General features: G+C 45.7%; 1 long non-coding RNA gene across 2 annotated transcripts in view; it reads left to right on the top strand.

Annotated features, from left to right (window-relative positions):
* Positions 1-7,032: 7,032 nt before the first annotated feature.
* The window catches only part of LOC150045251 (uncharacterized), a 33,409-nt gene continuing 22,043 nt past the window's right edge, over positions 7,033-18,398 (top strand). For both annotated transcript variants that reach the window (XR_016532995.1, XR_016532994.1), the window contains exons 1-3: positions 7,033-7,110; positions 10,642-10,691; positions 11,051-11,177. This is a non-coding gene — a long non-coding RNA (uncharacterized LOC150045251). The remainder of the gene's footprint in view (positions 7,111-10,641; positions 10,692-11,050; positions 11,178-18,398) is intronic.

The following is an 18,398-nucleotide window of genomic DNA, read 5'->3' as shown; positions in this document are numbered from 1 at the left end:
CATTCACATTGTTTTTTCTTCAAAACCATTGAAATTCTCAGTGCTTTCTATGGACTCTAAAAGCATAGGATTACTTGAGTGGTGATAAGAACATAAACAGTACAAGAGAACCTTATGTGAGGTGCTCAGAGGAGAACCCAGAGTCCCCTGCAGCAAGTGGCGACTTGCAGCTCAGTGCTCCAGGTAACAATTCAGGCTGCTAGACTAATTCAATGGCACAACCTGGGATCCCAAACCAAGGCTCAACTAAAAAGGATGAAAGTTGAAGCGGTCAACCGAAATGTTACCGAAATGATAACAGAACCTTCAGGGAGAGACTCATAAGATGGAAAGACGTAATTGCAAGAGCTCAAAGTAGAAGCTCAGAAACAACAATGAGAGATTAAAACAATATGACCTAAAGAGGAAACCAGTGGCTCGCAGGTGAGAGCTGCTTTGTTTTGTTATTAGAGATGACATCTTCTCAGTGACCATGAACACTGGTAAGGATGAGGCTGATGTAGGAAAGGAAAGTACTGAGGTGAAAATAAAGCTTCCCACCCACCAATTCATGGATGGATCACCCTCTCTGTTCTTTCATTTACACACCCTTCCTAAAGCCTAGAATGCTTCTCTGCTATGAGGGAGGTAGACTCTAATTTCCAACATACTTTCCTGGCCATCGAGTCCCACCAATATGACCAAGGGAGAACAAATGTGACATTCTCTTCCTTCAAGTTGCCCTCTGTCTCCATGATTCTTCTTACTTCCAACTTCCTCCACTAATTACTTCCTTTCTCTGAATAATGCCTGTTTCTTTCTCCCTGTCAAACAACTGCTGTCATATCATCTGCAATATTTCCATTTCTATTCATGCAAATATTCTTTCAATATAATATATAAACAGAGCAAGGAGCTATGTTTCCACAAATGCGAATCTTCATGGTGTCCTGCATCTCAGGATGGTGTTTCCATTTGGAATGGCATTCAATTGGCATGATATTGACTCAATAGGACTGAGTGTCTTTGTGGGATAAAGAGCAGGGTGTAGGAAAAGCATTTTGGCATGGCCTCCGGAACACTGAGCAGACAGCACCTGAGGAAGGGCAGGTCACTATCCAATGCCAGTGTCACTTTGACATCAGGATAGATGTGTGCCTCGATGATTCTCAGTACCCTACCCTTGAAGTAAATATACTATGACCTGGGCAACTCTAGTCTGTAATTGCTTATCCTCTGGCCAGCCAGACCAAGGAAAAACATCCCTCGGTGGAATGATTACATTTTTTACCCCTATTTCTAGACCTGGCTCCAGGCTTCATCTTTGACTGCTGGGGCAAGTTCCACTCCTGGAATACAAAATTGTAGTTGACCATAGAGTTCATGGCATGAAATATTAGCATTTTCAGAGAAGTTCAGACCAGAGCCAGGCACTGTAGAATACAGTGTGGAGTCACCCAACACAGGCTCTTGTGAGCTCATCACAAATCTGGAGCCCTGTAGACGCGAAAGACAAGGCAGGCCGGCAGCTCCAGTTTCTTGCTCCTTTGCCTTGCAGCAGACCCTGCTTTACTGAGAGACCCTTTTGATGCATGCAGAAAATCCCAGAATGGACAGGGAATGTACAGAGCAATGATTCAGAGAACTTCTGAGTCCAAAGCAGACCTGAAATGAAGACACTTTGATTTCCCCATAAGATTGCTTCCACAGAATGTACCTAGAGAGATATCCAGGGAGTCCTCTCTTTTTTCAGATGATTGCCAGAGGTGAAGTCTGGGAAAGTAGTCTTACACAAGAGAGAGAAGAGAGAAACCTCTACAGGGTTTCCAGGTTCTGATCACTATGAGTGAAAGAAGGATACTGGGTCTAACTGGAGCCATCCTGGCAATGTGTCGACCACAACCAGCTACAGTAGTTTGAGCCTTGTATTACTTTAGGCAATTCTGGAAAATACTGAATGGACTCCTCACACCAGTGCCATATGTCTGAATCATTAGAGATGAAAGACACAAGTTTAGAGCTAACACGACTTGTCCACGTCCCCTTTATCAGTGGGTGAGACAAAGACTTGGAACTATTTCATTACAAGAGATTTCTAAGGTTCCCACAGACCCATGAATAGACTGAGACATGAGGCCACTGTGCTGATGCAAAGACAAGGAACAGAAAGGTCGGGCCAGCTGGAGTAGGAATACACACTGGTGTTTCCTGCCTAGTGTGTGGATCTGAGCATAGCAGTGACCTGGGCCTGCTGCACAGAGAACCCCTCCTCCTGGAGCTGGTCCAAGAGGAGATTTGAGATTCCAGTGGAACAGGAAGGCAGATGTGGTAGAAGCTCCAACACAGCTTCCCACAATCCTCTAGCATTGCTGTGTGAGCACAGAAGGGCACAAGGCATTGCAGGGCACAGGTGACACAAATGCCTTGGGTAAGGTGTGCAGGGTGACAAAAGCCAAGCTTACATTGCTCCCTCACTTCTCCAGAGTGCTGAGCACACTCGCTAATCCCACAGAAAACAGCTTCAATCCCCCAGCTCTGGCAGTACCCTGTAGTCTAGCACTAGTGGGGAGGAATGGGAAGGAGGAGCAGTTATAAGTACAAAGAACACAGAGGGTGAGGAACTTCTCCTCATCCCCTGGCCCTGCCAGGGAGCTTTGTCTGGAGGCTTGAGATTGTGAGTAAGCAAATCTTGTTCCACCAGGTCTGGTAATAGCCAACTCGGAATCTCTTGTGCATCATTTCCAGAGAGTGCTGCCAAAAAAATCCCATGGCTTTGATGTTTGTGTGGTAAACAAAATACCTAGTCTTCTAGGAAAGATAACCATTTTCTACTACCATGGAAAGAAAAGACAATTACAAAGCCAGAACACTCAGAACCTCTTACTATTTGGTCACTGAAATGTGAGCCAGTCAGACTTGTGTACATCTTGTCTTTTTCTTTCTGATTTCATACCATACTTCCTCAGTCTCCAAAGTGGCAGCTGTGACCTGACAGCTCCTGTTGAGTCCTTCCTGGATTATGATCCTATTTCTGACCATCTTCCTTTGATACTGTTGGAGTCATGGATCTTCTGTATAAAGTCCTCTTTGGAAACATAAACAGTAAGGTACTTGGAAGTGATGCTCCCGTTGGTCCTGGTGGCACTTGTGGTCAGGGTGGCTCTCACACTGTCTTGCTTATTCCTCTGGGTTCTCACACCCATACTAGATCTGTGGAGTCAGAGCCTTCAACAGAACACTGCAGATGGTTTCATACATACATATGGGGAGGGGAACTTTTGAGCTCACCTGATATTTATGTGATCAGTTCAGCCTTCTCCTCAATTTCATCCTATTTTAATCAAAATTCCAAATACGATAGATGTACTTCAACTCATATGAGTTCAATGTACAGATCTTAGTTCAGATTTAAGTGGGAGGCACATGAAAGTGTTCTCTGGGGATGAGAATGCTCACTCTACTTTGTTGGATAGGAATTTCTGCTGCTAACTGAGTCCTGTGTTTTGGGAGCGCTGTGCCCATCTCCACATCCCTCTGTGAAGCAATGCAGTGGTAAACACTGGATTGGGACAGAAATCCCTGACATAGTGACTAGGAATGGGGTGATGATGACAGCAAACTTAAAACTAAGATTGTCAGCACTGGGACTAAGCCTGGCTTTATATTTTTCTTGTCCAGGATCAATCACCTAGCGCATTTTGTTTGTGTTGTAACTACATGAGGAACATCCGTACTAATCTGAGCTTTAGATTTTACTCTGGTGAGAACTGAAAGACATAATTTTGTCCAGAATATATTGGTAATGGATTCTTTTGCAAAATGTTTCACTGGCACCACATATGCACACTGACATTGTAGTGAAATGGACCCTCACAAATATATTGCCTGACAATTCCACATCTGTGCACTTCCAGGCACCTCCCAGATCTCACATTCACAACCACACACTACCAATATGGCATAGTAGGTGTGCGGAAAAACTGAAATTGTCATAGATTTTTCTTTTTTATTATCAGTCCTGCTCAGGAAAGCTCAGTTCTCTTTTCTACCAGGAAAGGTGAAATGAAATGTATTTCTGAACAGAACTTGGTGAGGAAGTCCAACCTTTCTCAGCTCTTTTGTTCTTTTTAGTGAGTTGGGAATATGTACAGTTCAGTGTGCTATGGAATCTACCTGCAGTCAGAGAAGAAAAGACACATTGATAAACAGGTCATGTCAAGTTCTCTTTGTACAGGGCTATCATTCACTATGGTGAGATTAGAAAATGAAAATGAAAGAGGGGGACTTGTATGCCTGGAATAAAAGTTTAGAAAAGAATACTACTTGGGAACACAAGAGAATGAGTCCAAATCAGGCAAAAGCACAGAGTTTAGAAAAGTGTTAGTAAACCCTCATCTTCCTAAAACCAACTTTATATCACAAGGGGATAGTATCATATTGATATGACTCTGATTAAAGGATATAATAGGGAAAATATGAGTCAGCACAGATAATTAGCACTAAAACCATGAAAGTTTTAGGCCAGGAATGTCATGTAATGGTCAAGTGCTTGCCTAGCTTGCACAAATCCCTGGGTTCAATTCACATACACAGAAAAAACCAGCAGTAGTGCTGTGACTCCAGTGGTAGAGCACTAGCCTTGGGAAAGCTCAGGGATAGTGTCTAGGCCCTGAGTTCAAGCCCCAAGACTGGAAAAAAAACCCATGAAAGTTCTGCATTTAATGGATAATGTCATTTCTGGAACACAAGAAATACTCATACAATGAGACAAAGCTGGGAAGGGCATCATTAACCAGAATGACAGAAACTCAGAAGTAAATGAACAGAAGCAGGAGAGAAAAGCAAACACTGAAATCAATACTGTAGTGAAAGAGAAACAAGTGAAGGGTTGTGTCTGACAAGACAAAAGAAGGCAAGTATTTTCAAAAGAAACTGAACAGGAGATAGTAAAAAATTGGGGACAAATTTGAAAAGCTGACGACAATCATAGAATGCTTCATGGATATAAAATGAAGTGTCAGAAAATGAAAAAAAAACACACAAAACCTCAAAACACCAAGAAAGAACAAAACTTTAAGTAACACGTAAAACATGTAACTCCATTGGGCCTCCTGAAAATAAAAGTGATTTGCAGCTGAATCTTCAGCAAACAATTCATATAACTTAAAGTGATAAATGAAAGCAAGTCATATTCTTTTGAATTCTATTTTGGCATATCCTCATAAAATTCTGGACTTAAAAAGAATCCTTTGTAATTTTGGGATAAACTAGTGAAAGACATACAAGAGAATGAAAAGGAACTGCTGACATTCAGAAAGAATGTGCTAAAAAGGACACAGAGCACTGAAGAGGAGCTCCTCCACAAGAGGAGACATAAGAGTTATAAATGAGGAACCAGCCAAGCTGTCTTGATACCCAAGCTCTCAGAAGGTAGGCCATTTTAGTCATGTGATCCCTTCCAGTGCAACAAACAAAATTCTGTCCACAAAATACCTAGAAAAGATCAGAGCTACAAGCCAATGGCAAGTACTAAGTGGGTAGTAACTGCCTTCAATAGAGTCAACATGAGAGAATGGAAATAGGGGACGTTACTAGGGTGACTGGATAGCAATAAAGTGTAGGGGTTTGTCCTAACCCAGTTGTGTATTAGAAAAAAAGAGGGAATACAAGTTATCATAAAAACACATGAATATATTTACACCATTAAAAAGAAGAACAAGAATTTTTAAAACCAAATTTAAACAATTTAACTATAGAATGATTTATAACATGTGTAGGACTAGTAGGATGGCAGCTTCAAGTTCAAGATTTTATGCCTTGGCTCTCCTGATTTCACTTGAAGAATCAGCACTATACATCCAACAGGGTTCCAAGTGGGGGGAGAGAGAGAAGAGACTATGAGGTAGCCTGAGTAGGTTAAGGGTCAGAAGTTTATTACCTGGACTTGAGCCCAGGTAATTTCTGATTTATGCTTAGAAGCACTAAGTCCTTGCCAGGAGGAGACTCTGATCTCAATTGGAAAATAACTCACATCATATTCATGTATGTTATGAACAACATACATATTTATGTGATCATATTGTAATCCACTGGGAAATGATATAAAGTAATCCTGTCTTTCATACCAAGACAGGAGAACTTACCTCTGCCTTTGTTTGGTCTTCCCTATTTGCCCTGGGCTGAGGAAGAGAATGATCGAGGTCCCATAGGCAACTAAGATGCCACAGATTGATTAATCACAGTGTTACCTGGGATTACTCACGATCATTAATTGGTGTAGACATCGGTCAAGAATAGAGAGGAAAGGACAGAGGCAGCAAAGGAATGATAAGTCTGAGAAGCTTTAGCTTCCCAACTAAAATAAATGTCATGAGTTTACAATTGTTGAATCCTTTATGAACACCAAGGTGCATGCTTGGCTTCAATGGCCAAGCCCAACTCCTCCCCTTCTCTGCCAACAACTGAACTAGATTTCCACTAGTTTGTAGATCACTTTCAAGATCTTTTCCTTCCACCAGCATGCCCAGATTCGCTCATATGTTTACTTCCCTCGTGGATTCTTACTTGATTAAAAGCATCCACTTTTAGAAGACCAGACTTTAAAGCTAGACTTTGTCTTCTAATTCCCAAATGCCCTTTACAGGATATTTTGTAAGTACAGAAGGTCTGAAAAAAACATTGAAATGTTACCATTTGCAAATAATTACTACTAACAGGAGTTTTTCCAGTCCTGGGGTTTGAGCTCAGGGCTTGAACACTGTCCTTGGGCTTTCCTGAAGGCTATCACTCTACCACTTGAGCCACAGAACCATATCTGTGTATGTGGTATTGAGGAACTCAGGGTTTCCTGCATGCTAGGCAAACACTCTATCAGTAGGCAAAACATAAAACTCAAATTTTCCATTTTTGAATTTTCTAGTGAAAACACAAAGATGTGCTGCTCCTGTTGACTTCTCTTCCACTCCTGGTGGCTACATTTTATGCCAAGTGCCAGGCCTGGGGTGCATGCCACACTAGCAAGCTGCTCCACCCCTCAGCACTCAGAGACAGCAGCAGCAACAGCTCATCTGAAACTTGGAGGTCTTGCGTGAGGACTTGAAGAGGAGACTTTTCTTCTGCTTCTTGGATGAGGTATATTCTGCAGGTGCTTTCTATCTCGGGAAGGAAGGAAGGAAGGGGGAAAAGATGAGGCTGTCTTCTTCCAGACATCCTGGCCACGAGTCAAAAATCCGTTCTATTTTTGTCATCTGCCTATTCTCTTAGGCAATTCCAGGTCCAAAGAAATCAATTTAAAGACCATGTTTAAATATAGCTATTCTATCACCAGATCGTTTCTCTCTCCCACCTTCTATTCCTTCCTTTCCTCCTAAATTAGTTCCTTGTTCCCAGGCATGGGGATGTCTTTGCAATAGTAGGACAAACATACCACATAGGTCACCATAGCCTGTGTTTGAGATTAGAGATCCTGGGATGGTAGGGGTCCAATCCCAGAGCTCTTTCAATCCTCTACTGCTCCACTTTGAGTAAAACACAGATTGTACCACTATGGAAAGCAGTATGACGGTTCCTCAAAAGACTAAACATAGAGCTCCTCTATGACCCAGCAATTCCACTCCTTGGCATTTACCCAGTTGTCCAGAAACAAGGACATACTAAATCCACTAGCACAATGATGTTCATTGTAGCACAATTTACCATAGCAAGGACATGGAACCAACCCAGGTTCCCCTTGGTAGATGATTGGACCACAAAGCTGTGGTATTTACACACAATGGAATTCTATGCTGCCATCAGAAAGAATGGCATTGCCCCATTTGTAAGGAAATGGAAAGACTTAGAAAAAATAATATTAAGTGAAATAAGCCAGACTCAAAAGGAACATTGGCTCAAAGGTTTCCTTCATTTGTCATAATCAGTAGAAACCTTGGGCTCTCCTAACAGAGATTTTACAATAGAGCAAAACCTAGATACATAAGGCCATATAGTATGATACTAAATGAAAGGACCTCCAGAATATAAAAACAAAAACCATATAATGAGTGATTGTTGTCCTTAATGTACTATGTTATCTCTCATCTCTTTTGCGGTTCCTTGTTACAGTATTTTACCTTGTTATCTGACATATTGTATGTATGTGTACTTGGTTATTTGAAATCAGATTGGGAAGGGGGAAAACAAGATGAGGGGAGGGGGTTGGGGGAGGGAAATGGGGACCAAGACATGAGAAAGGGTATCAATGTATGTGAAGTAATGCACCTTCTATGTGGTGAATATAATGTAACCCTTCTACTAATTACAATAAAAATATATGAAAAAAGATAAAAAAAGAAAAAATCATATTAAGTGAAGTAAGCCAGACTCAAAGGAACATAAGCTCAATGGTTTTGCTCATTTGTCATAATTAGCATAAACTTTGGACCCTCCTAGCAGAGGTTTACATTAGGGCAAAACCTAGATACATAGGCCATATGGAATGAGGCTAAATGAAAGGACCTCCAGGATATGGAAACGAGAGCCATATAATGCATGATTGTTTTAATGTACTATGTTATTTTGCATCTCTTTTGTTGTCCCTTGGTTATTCTCACATTGTTACAGTACCTTACCTTGTTATTTGATATATTGTATATAAGTTTATTTATTTAAAGTAGGATAGGGAAGGGGAGAAAACAAGATGAGGGGAGGGGTGAGGGGAAGGAAACGGGGACAAAAACATGAGAAAGGGTATCAAGGTGTCTGAAGTAATACACCTTCTATCTGGTGAATATAATGTAACCCTTCTATTAATTACAATAAAATATATTTAAAAAAACACAGATTGTAGAAAATAAGTGTTAGGTACGCCTGGAAGAAACGACTTCTTCCCTTGGTTCTCTCCCTACTGCACTGGGGAATTCCCCACTCAGCACCTGTAACCCTGGCAACTGGCATGCCTGGGGGCAGTGGTAGGTCCCCATCTGAGGTATTTCCCCATCCTCTGAGATCACATCCACTTCCACTATGGCCACACCCCTTCCCTCCATAAGCTCTCTTGCTCTTCCCAACTCCATCTTGGGCAGTGGCAGGAAGTCTGCTCTTTCCTCACACAACAAACCCTCTTTTCCTGAACTACATGGAGTTTCCTTTTGGCAGACCTTACAATAAGTACTTCTCAGACCTGAGCACGGAAACTAAAAGAAAATGAGTTCCAGGGCCTATGAGTGAGTGTTCTTGAACTTGTCCCCCATTTTGATGGTAACTCATTCCCATCTCTTCATCACAGAAGGACCATCCTCAGTCTGACTTGTCTCCCTCACTCTCAAAAGAGATTGAAAAGGTAGGCCCAGAAACTCACAGGCTTTGCAGACTATCCCAGACATTCCAGTGCCAACTACTGGTCCCAAGTGCAACATCCCCCACCCCCACCCTGACCCCTGACCCCAGACAGAAGATCTGAATTTAAAAAAGCAGAAGCTGGAGTCTGTCAAGTTGGTGGAAAGGTTAGAAGTTAAGCAGATTAAAAACTTGGAAGCTGAGGCAAGCATGGAGGGAAGGCAAACAAGGGGCGTACAGCTGCATTGCTTTGTCAGGGTTACCTGAAATGGTTCACAGTACAGGAAGCACGGACTGTCTGCCCAGGCTGGTGGCTCATACTATGAGAAGGAGGTGGAGGGATGACCCTAATTCAGGGGAAGAAGTGGGACACAAATGCTGGCAGTACAAGCCCCAGGACAGGTCCAAGCTGCACTTACACCCCATCCCAGAGACCACGTCCTCTATACCCCATCCACACCTTACCTCGACCCCTCCTTTTCTATCACGTATTTTGGGTGCTCTTCCTCTCCCTCAGATGCCCCCCCCCCTGTCCACCTTCCTCCCCCCCCCACAAACTCCTGCAGTCTACATACCGTCCATTCCCATTTCTTGCTTTGCACTATTCCAGTCTCCTCTGGCCTCTCTCCATTTCCTACCATGACATTCCCGGTTTCTTTTTCTTTTTCTTTTTTCTTTCTCATTGATATTTGTGCCTATTGCCTAAGGAAAGTAATTTATGCTTGCATTTCAAGGGGAAAATGGCCTTTGAGAGAAACAGACTCTTCTAGTTTTCCATTTTTTTTTTTTTTGGCCAGTCCTGGGCTTGAGCTCAGGGCCTGAGCACTGTCCTTGGACTTTCTCAAGGTTAGAGCTCTACCACCTGAGCCTCAGCACCACTTCCGGCTTTTTTCTATATGTGTGGTACGGAGGAATCGAACCCAGGTCTTCATGCATGCTAGGCAAGCACTTTAACCACTAGGCCAAACTCCCGGCCCTAGTTTTCCATTTTTTTTTATTATTTTTAAATTATTGTCGGGGTGATGTATAGAGGGGTTATAGTTACATTCCACACCCCCGTTTTCTATTCTACCTTGTCAGCTCCTTATCCTCGGAACACATCACACTCCTACTTCCGTTCCCTACCCCTTGCCGTCCTGTTGGGGTGACCACAAACACCCGAGTGTCCAAACCCTTCTTTCCCGACAAAGCCCTCCCCCCATAGGCTTCCCACTCTGGGGATTGGTCCCCCAGGGCCCTCGATCTTGCGAGATTTCGCCCACCTCCCTGGATCTCGCGAGATTTCGCCCGAGGCAGGCCTGGGAAGCCGGGCTGGGGATGTGCTGAGTCATCCTGGCTTCTCTTCCTCAGGTCACCGAGGCCGCTGCTTCGCCAGGCACGAGGCGCGGGCCGAGGGAGAGGTAAGTCACGCAGACCCTGTGGTGGTCACCACGGGCCCCCCGGGTCCCCTTTTCCGTGTGGGCGTGGGATATGGAAATGTGGGGTGGAAGCCGCGGAGCCCTGGCGACCACGTGCGGAGCGGGAGGCGGCCTCACGGGGAGGCGCCCCGAGGCCTCTGAGCTCAGCACGCGCCCCCATTGGCCGGCTGTGGGTGCCTGAGAAGTGGGGCGGCCGCCCCGGCGCCCCTGCGGGTGCTGGCCTCGCCCTGCTGGGGTCCCAAGATGGAGGCGTGGGGCGGGGGTGGGGTGGAGGGGGGCAGGACAGAGGTCAGTGCGCCTGGGGAGGGGACACCGTGACCAGCCCAGCCCCGCCACCTCAGATTGTCCTCAGGTCCCGCTGAGAAGCTGGGGTTGGGATTTGGAGTGCAGAACCCGACAGTCGACGCCTGAAATCCTGGCAATGAAGAGACTTTCTGAGCAGGAGGACCAGTCCGAGGGCAGTCCGGGGTACGTGGAGGGTGCTTCAGAAACCAAAACAGCAAGCAAGGAAAACGAACGTGATCCCAGTAGTGTAAAAATGTGTCCTCCTTAGGGCAGGATGGAGTGTGCAGTGTTTGGCTTTTTATTTTTCTAGACAGTTCTTGCAAGACTTTCTACAAAAGTGAATGTATAATGAAATTTGAAGAAGAAAAATGAAGGATTATTGTCCCTGGGTGCAATCTTGTCTGGATAAAGAGAGCCTGAGGTTGAAGAGTCACTGGCCTTAGGTGTAGCCTTTGGGCCTTTCATCATCTTAGTAAATCTCTGAAGCCCAGAGTCTGGGAGTCTTTTTTAATTGAGAGCCCCTTTTGTACCCATTACTGTAAGACCCCCGACTCAGCGGGATGTCTACAGATGGAGGACCCTTCCCAGGAAGCAACGAGACCACGCAATCGGATGCAAACAGCAAGAGGTTTATTTGAGTACACGGACGTCCGGGGCGACAAAGTCTCCTAGAAGACTTGCGCGCCGAGGCTGGGGAGAGGGGAGTATTTATGGGTAGCTGAAGCGTGGTTACAGAAGCAGAAGCATAGTTACAGTGTAGGGATTGGTTAATTCAAATAGGGCGGGGGGTTTATTCTGAACAGCGGTGGAATTTTCCTTTTTGGCTAGAGAAAGGCCTAGTGTCCTTCCTCTGGTCACAACATGTTTTTCACATACTCCTTATCCTACTCCTTATCCTGGAATTTTCTTGTTTATACAACTCCAGTTCTCGGTCACCCTGACCGTGAGCATCTTGCTGGTTATTTTTCAATTTCTTTTTATAACTGAACTGCAGCTGCTGCACAAAATGGAGTCACTCCTGCTAGCCTGGGAATTACAATTAGAGCTGTACATTTCTCAGAATTACAGTTAAAGCTATACATTTCTCATTCCCCCATTTTCTTCTGGTTCCTTGAATGGAATCTTTCATTCAACGAGGACTGTCTCTTTATCTTTTACTTGCTGATATTGCTGGGTGAGTACTAAGGCTTGAACCACTGATACTCTGTCTTTTACAAACTGGACTAACTTATTAAGAATACAAGGGCCAAAAGTGAGAATCAAAATGAGTATAATGAGTGGACCTGCTATGGTGGACAAGAGGGTTGCAAACCAAGGGGACTGATTGAACCAGCTTTCAAACCATCCTTGTTGGGAATGGAATTCCTTCTCTCTTTCTGCTAGTCTTTCTCTAAGTTTACTCATAGTTTCCCGTACAATTCCTGTCTGATCTGCGTAAAAACAACATTCCTCCTTTAAAGCAGCACACAGTCCACCATCCTTTAAGAAAAGTAGGTCTAGACCTCTTCTATTTTGTAGTACTACTTCAGACAAGGATGTTAAAGACTTTTCTAAGGCCGTAATAGACTTTTCAATTGCTTTTAAATCTGCATTCATAGCAATCTGTAAATCCATTAATTTGTCATTTTGAAGTAGGGCAGTGGTTCCGGTACTGATTCCAGCAGCTATTCCTCCGACTCCCAATAATAAGGCTAGGGTTAAAGTAACAGGCTCTCTTGAATATCTTTTCCTATTTTCATACAAATTTAGGACAGTTTCTGAGTTATGGTATGTAATTCTAGGCCAAATCTGGACAAGGACACAGTAATCTGAAGTCTTATTAAAAATTTTAGACTGTACACAGGGAGTCAGACCCGTGTTGCAGGCCCAATAGGTTCCTTTGGGGGCTACAAGGTAAGAGTCCCCGTTTATGATGATAGTCCGGTTACACAGGCCCTGATGGGATGTTGGTATTTGGCCAAGGCACGTACCCTGCCCTGATACCTCCGGAAGGGTCAACTTATAGCTGGGGGTAGATTGGCAGAGGTCAGGCGCCGTGGTTAAATTAGAGAAGTTGGCATTTAGGGCAAGTCCCTCATAATAAGGGGGGCTAGAGACCAAACAGAGCCAGCAATCTATGGCTTGGTCAGGGTTGGAATAATTGAGGGCTGTATAAGCCCCTTTTACTAAATTGATAAGTCTTTCACTGGTTCCCAGTTGGTGGGATGAAGAGGGCGAGGGCTCTGCTGAAGGGGAGTTTAAGGAGACTTGAGGCTCAACAGATTCCTTTAAAACAAGCAATTGACTGGGGGTTTTCTTGACCGGCAACACAGGATTAGGCCCGATTGGCAGAGTTTGAGTCTCAAAATAGAGTCTGATTTTGAATATGGCCCCCAGGTCACGTCCCCTTTTATACCAGCGAATTCCCCACGTCCGGCCCTCTATCCATTGGCTCGTGGGAATGGCTTTTCCTATTGATGAGAAGGTGATATTAAGGGGCATGCAGGTGGCATTTTTCTCACATTTGGTAGCCCAGGGGCGTCCTTTCTTTACACTAATCCAGTCTCGAGAATTTCGGACCCAATAATTATCCCCCGTAGTCTCACAGCCCCAAGCTGCACAATAATAGGATTCTATGTGACCGCATGTTGCCTGCTTACTCCGTGATCGGCCTTCCCGTGGGCACACATAGAAATCATTGGAGGCAAGGGCCTCCCTATTTTCCGGGCTGCAACATCCAGAAAATTCATCCGCCATACTGAACTCCCATGTACTAGGGCACTCGTTGATGGGAAGGGAAGCTGGGGTATAATTGGGGACATCCCATCCATTACCACCTATTCCAGCCACCAATTGACAGAAATCGGGAGTGAGGCTAGGCCACCAGGTGCCAGGGGTGTATATCCCTGTAGCGGCCCAGACGACGTCTCCCGTCTGGGATATTACCTGCCAGGTTTGGGCTCTGGGAGTATAGGGGCTCCCAGCAGCCAGAGACAAGGGGAATATACAGAGAGATATTATAAACGGGAGAGTCTTATCTTTAAAGGATTCGGGGTGCGCTGTAATTTCCATTCTGAAGTCTGGCTGGCAGCGTTGTCCTGTTGAGCCGCTTTTACATGGGAGGCGTGGACCCAGGCAGCGATCCTGTCGACTTTGAGGGCGGTGGGAGTTGTCAGTAGGACTGTGTATGGTCCTTTCCAGCGCGGTTCCAAATTCTTGATTTGGTGTCGTCGCACCCACACGGAGTCTCCAATTTGGAAGGGATGCGGGACGATAGGCCTGTCCTGCTGCTCCCGATATGCCGCCGCCAGGGGTTTCCAGACTTCCTTCTGGACTATCTGAAGAGCCTGTAAATGGGCCTGGAGAGAGAGGCTATTAGCATAATCAGAAACATAAGGATGGAGGAAGTTTACAAGAGGTGGGGGTGCTCCATACATAATTTCAAAGGGAGTTAGTCCATGGGGGCCCGGTGTGTTCCGGGCCCTATACAAGGCTAAGGGGAGTAGGGACACCCAATCCTTCACGCCAGTTGCTATGGCTAATTTAATTAAAGTCTCCTTTATGGTTCTATTCATTCTTTCTACCTGTCCTGAACTCTGGGGTCTGTAAGCACAATGCAACTTCCAATCAATCCCCAATAACTTGGCCACCAACTGACTTACCTTGGAGACAAATGCTGGCCCATTGTCTGTTCCTAATACTTGGGGCATGCCATACCTGGGAAAAATTTCTTCCAGTAGTTTCTTAGTCACTACTCGGGCTGTTTCATGCTTGGTGGGGTAGGCTTCTACCCACCCAGAAAAAGTATCTATGAATACTAAGAGATATTTATAGCCATACTGTCCAGGTTTGATTTCTGTAAAGTCAATTTCCCAATGAACACCTGGGCGGTGTCCTCTCATTCTGACTCCAAGTCCAATCTTGGCTCGCCCTGCGTTAACCCGAGCGCATGCAGAACACTGATCAGATACTCGCTGCAGGGCTTCATCTTTTCCCAAGAAATGGCCGAAGTTTTCTTGCCGGTCTATGAGGGTCTTCATTTTATTCTTGCTTAAGTGGGTTAAAGTGTGGAGATTAGAAATAAATTCAAAAGTCCACTTTTTAGGCCAAACTGTTTTCCCATTAAAAGTCCATTGTCCTTGTTTGGAGTCATAGGCCGCCCCCATTTTCTTAAGACACTCAATATCCTCTGGAGTGTATGGGAGTGGAGGAAGATTGCAGACAGATTTTTCTGTCATTGGGAGGACTTGCACTTGTGGAATTCTCTGACCCTGGAGTGCAGCTTCCCGGGCTGCTTTGTCTGCTAGGCGGTTGCCTCTAGCCTCCATTGATTCCCCCTTCTGGTGGCCCGGGCAATGCATAATGCTCAGTCTTTTGGGCAAGAATAGTGCAGTCAACAGGGCTATAATTTCTGCTTTATTCTTAATGTCCTTTCCCTCTGAGGTCAGTAAGCCCCTTCTTCTATAAATTTCTCCATGTATGTGAGCCGTAGCAAAAGCATATCGGCTATCCGTGTAAATGTTGAGTCTCTTACCTTCAGCCATTTGGAGGGCCTTGGTCATGGCAATGAGCTCGGCTTTCTGAGCTGATGTCCCAGGAGGTAGCCCTTCGGCCCAAATTACCTCAGTCTCGGTGGTGACAGCCGCTCCCGCCTTCCGCTCTCCGTTCTCCAGGAAACTGCTGCCGTCTGTGAACCAGGTGAAGTCTGCGTCTCGGAGGGGAAGATCTGTTAAGTCGGGCCGGGCTCCATGGACTTCTGCAAGGATCTGTGAGCAGTCATGAAAGTCTACTTCCCCGAGCTGGGGTAGTAAGGTGGCTGGATTGAGGGTGGTCACCGGGCCGAATCGAATCCGTTCTTTATCTAGGAGCATGGCCTGGTAGTGGGTCATTCGGGCATTGGAAAGCCACCGATCAGGGGGCTGTTTTACCAAGGCCTCCACGGCGTGTGGGGCCAGTATTGTTGTTGGTTGCCCCATGGTCAATTTACCAGAGTCTTTAACGAGGATGGCAATAGCTGCCACCATCCGGAGGCAGGGTGGCCAGCCGGAGGCCACTGGATCTAATTTCTTAGAGAGGTAGGCCACTGGGCGTCTCCATGGGCCTAACTTCTGAGTCAAAACTCCCTTGGCATATCCTTGCTTTTCATCCACAAATAATTCAAAAGGCTTGGTTAGATCAGGCAGGCCTAAAGCTGGGGCCCGTAGCAGGGCTTCTTTTATCTGGTCAAATGCCAGCTGCTGTTCCTGCTCCCACACATAGAGAGTTCCAGTCTTAGTAAGTGGGTATAGGGGCGCAGCCATTTCTGCAAATCCCGGAATCCATAGCCGGCAAAACCCAGCCGTGCCTAGAAATTCTCTCAATTGTTTGGGTCCTTTTGGGGCAGGAATATTCATAATAGCCTGCTTCCGTGCCTCTGTTAGCCACCTCTGCCCATCCTTTACCAAATACCCAAGGTAAGTTACTTGCCTTGAACAGAGTTGAGCCTTCTTAGCAGATGCTCTGTATCCCAGGTCCCCCAGGGTCTGTAAAAGTCTCTTAGTTCCAGACTCACAGTCCTGCTCAGTCCTTGCTGCTAGTAGGAGGTCATCCACATACTGGAGGAGTATTAAGTCAGGGTTCCGCACCCGAAAGCTGGCCAAGTCCCGGTGCAGCGCCTCATCAAACAGGGTAGGGCTGTTTTTAAATCCCTGGGGTAATCTAGTCCAAGTTAGTTGCCCCGAGATTCCCAGCTTGGGGTCCTTCCATTCAAAGGCAAAGAGAGGCTGGCTATTGGGATGCAGCTTCAAACAAAAGAACGCATCCTTTAAATCTAGTACAGTATACCAGTTGTGCGTTGGAGGCAAGCCACTTAGTAAGTTATATTGATTTGGCACAGTAGGGTGAATGTCCTCTACTCTTTTGTTAACTTCCCTTAAATCCTGCACTGGTTGGTAATCATTAGTCCCAGGCTTCTTTACAGGTAGTAGAGGAGTATTCCACGGGGACTGGCAAGGCACCAGTATCCCCTGATTTAACAGTCTCTGGATGTGGGGCCTTATTCCCACCCTGGCTTCTTGTGACATTGGATATTGCTTTATGGAAACGGGAGTAGCGTCAGCCTTGAGCATAACGACAAGGGGCGCTTGTTGCTTGGCCAGTCCCATTCCTCCCGTTTCTGCCCATGCCTGGGGAAAAGCTTGCAGCCAAGAGGCGGGTAGAGTTTTCCCACTTACTTCTTTTTCATATATTCTGTATTCATCTTCAACATTGAGGGTAAGTACATATAAAGGCTGCCCTTGGGGGCCAGTAACGTGGGCCCCATCTCCTTCAAAATGAATTTGGGCTTTTAATTTTGTTAATAGGTCTCTTCCCAAAAGGGGATATGGGCAATCAGGAACATGCAAAAAGGAGTGAGTCACCTTACCCGTTGCCAATTGTATTTTCCGGTCAGTTGTCCACCGATACCTCTTCCCTCCAGTGGCTCCTTGCACCCACGCAGACTTCTCACTTAGTGGGCCAGGTGAACGGGTCAGCACGGAGTGCTGAGCTCCAGTATCTACTAAAAAGGTGACCGGTTGCCCCCCTACAGTTAATGTTATCCTAGGCTCAGGGGGGGGGCTCCTGGCCTGGACCCCCCTAATCTTCCAGGGTTAGGAGGGAGGCCTGAAGTTTAGGCTTCCGAATTCCCTTAAACTTCTTCGGGCAATCACGAGCCCAATGTCCTTTTTCCTTGCAATAGGCACACTGATCTTTCTCAATTCCGCGGGGGCCCCGTCTGTCTCCTCCCTGTCTATCCTGCCGCTGTCCTGTCACTACTGTGGCCAGTAACTTACTCATTTCCCTACTTCTTCTTCTATCTCTAGCACTTTCTCTGTCCTCCGCCTCCTTTCTTAGTCGCTCATCTCTTTCTTCCTGAGTCTCCCGCTTGTTGTAAATACGCTCCGCCTCCCTGAGGAGTTCTTGGAGGGACAGGTTTTGCAAATTATCATGTCTCTCCAGTTTCTTTCTAATGTCCGGTGCAGACTGCCATATGAAAGACATGGCAACATTAGTAGCCTGTCCAAGGTCCTCAGGGTCATATGGAGTGTACACTCGATATGCCTCTTTCAAACGCTCTAGAAAGGCTGCAGGAGACTCCTCACTTTTCTGAGTCACTTGCTTAACCTGTGCCAAATTGGTGGGGCGCCTGGAGGCCCCATGGAGACCCGCGATAAGCAACCGGCGATAAAGAATTAGATGGTTCCTACCTTCAGGAGTGGTAAAATCCCAATTGGGACGCTCTAGAGGGAAAGCAGCATTTATCTCATTGGGCAACTGGGTGGGGCGCCCATTGTCACCCGGCACATTTTTCCGGGCTTCCAGGAACACGCGTTGTCTCTCTTCCGATGTTAGCAACGCCTGCAATAACTGTTGGCAATCATCCCAGGTGGGTTGGTGGGTCACTAG

The sequence above is a fragment of the Megascapheus bottae genome, chromosome 28 (assembly GCF_031878675.1).
Source record: "Megascapheus bottae isolate mThoBot1 chromosome 28, mThoBot2.hap1, whole genome shotgun sequence".
NCBI lineage: Eukaryota > Metazoa > Chordata > Mammalia > Rodentia > Geomyidae > Megascapheus > Megascapheus bottae.
Note: the sequence above shows the minus strand (reverse complement) of the source record. Positions and strands in the feature narration are given on the sequence as shown.